We start from the raw sequence: 5,365 nt of genomic DNA on the forward strand, positions 1-5,365 counted from the left end.
TGGCACCCATCTCCCACCTATAGGACAGACCTCCCACCCTTGGCACCCATCTCCCACCCTTGGCACCCATCTCCCACCTATAGGACAAACCTCCCACCCCTGGCACCCATAGGAGAGTTTTCTCACCTCTGGCACCATCACCCATTCCTGGCACCTATCATATAACCCATTGGAGCTCTCACCCTTGGCACGCACCTCCTACCCCTGGCACCCATACCCCACCCCATGGACTGACCATCCACCCATAGGCCAGACACCACCCACCCATAGGCCAGACACCACCCCTGGCACCCATCGCGCCCCCTTTCTATTTATCTGTCACTTCTGAATGTTGACAAGCATGCACCATGCCAAGTTCCCTCCTACAGGCCGTCCATGTTCCGGTCCTATCCCCCTGACACAGCCCTGTCTGTCCGGTACCAGGGAGTGGAATGTCAGGGCCTCACCTCGGTCCCAGCTCCTCCGGCCCCCGGCCGCCCCTCTCGGCTCAAAGCCTCATCTCCCCCAACACTCAGCAGATGCGGAAGCGGCGTCACTGGGAGCTGCGAGCCAATAAGAACATCAGAGCCAAACCTGTCCGCAGTACCGGGCGGCGGCGGCGGCCATATTTCCGGAGACCAGACGTAGGCCCGGATGGGGACATTTCTATAAAAGCGCAGGGAAAACAGGAAGATTTCAATATAAATTCATTTATTAGAGAAACAGAGGGCTGATTTAAAACTTTTTCATAGAATGTGTTATTTGAAAGAAATACTCTACAAAAAAGAATAAATAACCGCCAATAGACACTTGTTGGCAGTGGTACCCCAGGAAAAATCTCATAGAAATCTCTACGTATAACTCCAGGCAAAAGTAAATCCCATTAACAAAGCAAATCTGTAATTATTAATACATCATTTATAAAATAATAATTGGAAGAGACAGCAGAGTGATAATAAGCCACCCAATTACAGGTCTAGGACAACCTGGGCTCATATGAAGTGGGTTGAATAATGCTGAGCATCACGCTGAGGACATCTAGTGGTAGAAACAAAATACTACAGGCTGTAATATTGTGAATATTGCAGCAAAAGCCAGTTTTGTGTTTTTGTGATTTTGTCTTTGATGGACAATTTATTATTGCTTTAAAAGCATCTCAGTGCTGTGATATAATTCAACCTGAACATAAGAAATGAGGAAGGAAACATTATAGACACCACTAGAAAACACTCACCTAAAAAGTACCTTTTAATTCAAAATAAACCCTTTTACAAATAATTTTAATTTATCCCAATATGTTAAATAGGGGGTGCAAATGACAAACCTACATAGTGGACAAGTACAAAGCATGGCACATGGCTCCTTTCCTTGTCCTGTCATGGTTCCTATTTATCTGTTATGCAGATTTTTCAATTGCAGCCCTATTTATTGTACAACGCTACGGAATATGTTGGTGCTTTATCCATGAATCATAATAATATTAATACCTGGTCATAGGAAAAGTACATGGTGCACTATACATGTAGGACTCCACTTTGGACAGTAGGTGGCGCACACAACCATGAGTAGGAAAAGCACACTCCGCAACTTTCCAACTATGGGAATTGTTTGGGATCTCTGCAGAGTTTCTCAGGGTTCCTCCAGGGGTTGCTGGGGTTTCTTGCACCAGCTGCCATTCTTTCTATTGGGGTTAGGAAGAGCCCACAGGCAATTGCCCAGCTTATCCCACCTTCAAAAGTAAGGCTAAACCCAAGAATAAAAATGGAGTATATTACAGCTGACCAGTCCTTACTAAATATGGCGGCTGCACTTTTTTAAATTTTCACGTGATGATCCTGCCTGTAACACACTTCCTTAGGGTGACAACACTCAATCTCTATACTGTAGAGAAGCAGGGTTGTCCCCCCAAGATAAGATTACACCACCCCTCTCGTCTTCTCCATACCATAAAATAAAGGGGGGTTGTCCTGTAGCCCTCAGAGATATCTGAGAAGAATGTAACTAAGAACAGCACAAAAAGTTACTAACTGATGAGATTCCTGGTAAGAACAGCAAATATTAAGTTGCACTTATTAAAAAAATACTAAGTATATCTTCAATTGCATATCAGATCAAAAAGGAGGAATTACAAGAAGTACATTGCTTGAACTGCAGGAACATTGACTGTACCAGGGCAGGGGATGGCACACACTTGGCATACAGTTTAATTCTTGATATTCCTACATCACTGAAACCTTCACCAGTTTAGTAAATCAGCCTGGGGTAGCAGTTGCATTCAGCAAGGAACAATATTTTTTTTTACAATGAATTCTTATTGTTTTATTATTCTTATTTTATTTTTTAATCCCCAATTTACATTCTAAGCATTTACATACATGACTGGTCAGAAACAGGATCTGCACTGTGTTGGCTTCTATGCAAAGCAAAGCCGGGTGCTGCTATTTTCTTACTTTTGCTTTTGTTTGAATGCAAATTTTTGGATGTAATTTCCTCTCTCTGAAAATTTCGTTTTGCAAAAAAAAAAAAAAAAACTTGATGTAGCGATGGTGCAGTACAGACCCCGGCTACAAACAGATAACTGCAGTAAAGTCACCAGATGGCTGTGCTGATTTGGAGGAGTGCTAGGCCAGAAATACAGATCCTTCACTAGGCAAAGCATCTCCCATGCACTATACAATGGCTTCAGTTTGTAAAAAAGCAGCTAAAAGACTCTCAGACTGTGAGAAACAAAGGTTCTCTGGTCTGATGAAACCAGGATTGAGCTGTTTGGTCTCTGGTATCTGGAGGAAACCAAGCACCACTCACCACCTGCTCTATACCATCCCAACTGTGAAGCATGGTGGTGGACGCATTATGCTGTGGGGTGCAAATGACTAGGGGGCGCTCTGCACCTAGAGGATGGAACAGAGCAACAGAGACTGGGAGACTGGTTAGGGTTGAGCGAGAGCTGAATAGAGCAATGTACAGAAATATCCCCAATAGAGACAATAACCCTTTTATTAAAGATCCCCAAGGCTGGAGAGGATACACTTTCATCAGTGAAGCTGGGTGATCCAGCAAACCTGTAATGGATTTATTCAAAGTCATTTGCTAGCAAATCTTTTGAATCCTGGAACAGATCAATTCCAGGTTTGCTGGATCAACCAGCTTCACTGATGAAAGTGTATCCTCTCCAGCCTTGGGGAGCTTTAATAAATCAGGCCCAAGGACCCAAAGCAGAGGGAGGAGGGGCTGAGGGGCAATTCTGTGAATATCCTGGAGTGGCACAGCCAGAGCCCCGACTTGAACCTTAATAAATATTCATGGAGACTTGAAAATGGCTGCTCACCGACAGTTCCCCTCCAACCTGATTGAGCTTGAAAAGATTTGCAAAGAAGAATGATAACGTTGTATCAAATACTGAACTGCTATATAAAATTACCATCCCTCTTTATTTTGTGAATATGCCTAGACTGTATGCAACTAATACACCATAAAAAAGTGTAATAGTATGTATAAAAAGTGTATACCCCTGAGGAAGCCCACGAAAGGTGAAACGTGTCGGGTTAATAGGCTGTGTGCAACCCTTTCATCTTTCGCATACACTGGTTGTCAACTATGATGCAATCTTTGGATGTATAAAAGTTACCAAGTAAAGGATCTTTGTCTAGTAACCAAGTGCTGGACCTGGACAAGTGCAGAATACGGAGGCCCAGCCACCAAGTATTGCAATATTGTATCATTCATCACTTTCAGAAATATATACTGTTATTTTGCCAAAAAAACTCTTTCTGTCTACCTTGTTTCTTTATTGCAAAGAAGAATGGAAGAAAATCCCCCAATCCAGGGGTGAAAGTTTGTTCCATTATCACCCAAAAATACTCCAAGCTTTAATTGCTGCAAAAGGTGCTTCAACCAAATCCTAAGCATAGGGTCTGAACATGTAAATGCGATTTTTCAGTTTTTTCTTTTTATGTACAAAAAAACTCTTTTCACTTTGTCATTATGAGGTGCTGAGTGTAGATTTATGGGAAAAAAAAGAATAAATGATTGTAGCATCAATAACATAACATAACATTGAGAAAAGTGAAGGGGTCTGAATACTTTCTGAAGTCACTGTGTATATTGTATATTTAGCTATTTGCCTCTCTTATGGAATTTGCCCCAATGCCCCTTGCACCACAAGCTGAATGTCCTATAACCACTTTATTATATTCACATTGTCAATATATCATTCTATTCATATTTACACTCTAAGTTGCTTTTCAGGTTCTTAAGAGTTTTGGTATTTCCTGGTTGGTGTGGAATGTAAAGCAGGCAGAAGAGCCTTTTAGTTAGAAAAATAATAAATAATAAGCATTGTGGTTCTGATTTAATAAAGCTCCCCAAGGCTAGAGAGAATACACCTTCACCATTGAAGCTGGGTGATCCAGCAAACCTGGAATGGATTTCTTGAAAGTCATTTGCGATTTGCTAGCAAATTTTTTGAATCCTGGACCAGATCTATTTCCGGTTTTCTGGATCATCCAGCTTCACTAATGGAAGTGTATCCTCTCCAGCCTTGGAGAGCTTTTATAAATCAGGTCCTGTGAGTGAGCCTTACCCTAATTTTCACCCGACCCTAATATTCACCCGACCCTTTAGGTTAATGTTATATTTAATATTTTTATATCTTCACCTTTCATTCAATTGATATCTATCGATTCTGCCTTGTTCAAACACTTCTATGCCTTGCCCCTGTCTTCCCATTGTATTCCCACAACATCACTTTGTCCCTGGGTCTTCTAATGGAAAATACAATTGGCCATTCCAAAATTATAAAGGCAAATGCCCTGCAGGAAAGTTAGTTAATCATTTTTTCCCCAAACTTCTGCCTGTAGCCCCTAATTAGGCAAGGTCACCCTTCTGAATGCCGAGTTCTCCAAATCTCCATCCATTACTCCAACCATGCTCCTCGTACTTGTGTGTCTTCTCCAGATATTTGGCTTACTTATCATGCTCTTGGATCTTGCTGGAGGAAAATATACTTCAAGCATTCCAAGATGATAGAACTAGATCCAGACTAACTCTAGTCAAGCTGATGGTGCTCTGCACCCCGGAACCTAAGGTCCAGTTGAAGTAGAGAAGAAGATCCCAAAAAGCTGGGCACATTATTAAGAAATGGCAAAGGAAACATTTATTTGTCTGATTAAAAACAATTGACATTTTTTTTTGTTTTTCCTTTATATGTTCCTCATTCCATGCCAGTTGTGTCGTTTGTCATTGTATTGTACTGTATTTCTTATAAATAGATTGGACAAAAAAAATGACAAAAGAGTGAACCTGAAACTTTCCTTGTATTGTTATTTGGAAATGTTGTAATGATAAAATATCCAGAACTTGTGCTAAGTGTCCAGTAAAGCCCAAC

General features: G+C 41.4%; 1 protein-coding gene across 2 annotated transcripts in view; it reads right to left on the reverse strand.

Moving 5' to 3' along the window:
- Positions 1–544, reverse strand: part of EXT2 (exostosin glycosyltransferase 2) — a 56,504-nt gene extending 55,960 nt beyond the window's left edge. For both annotated transcript variants that reach the window (XM_072422170.1, XM_072422171.1), the window contains exon 1: positions 447–544. The gene's annotated coding sequence lies outside the window, so the exon portion shown is untranslated. The remainder of the gene's footprint in view (positions 1–446) is intronic.
- Between the last annotated feature and the right edge of the window lie 4,821 nt (positions 545–5,365).

Source organism: Pyxicephalus adspersus, chromosome 9 (assembly GCF_032062135.1).
Source record: "Pyxicephalus adspersus chromosome 9, UCB_Pads_2.0, whole genome shotgun sequence".
Classification (NCBI taxonomy): domain Eukaryota; kingdom Metazoa; phylum Chordata; class Amphibia; order Anura; family Pyxicephalidae; genus Pyxicephalus; species Pyxicephalus adspersus.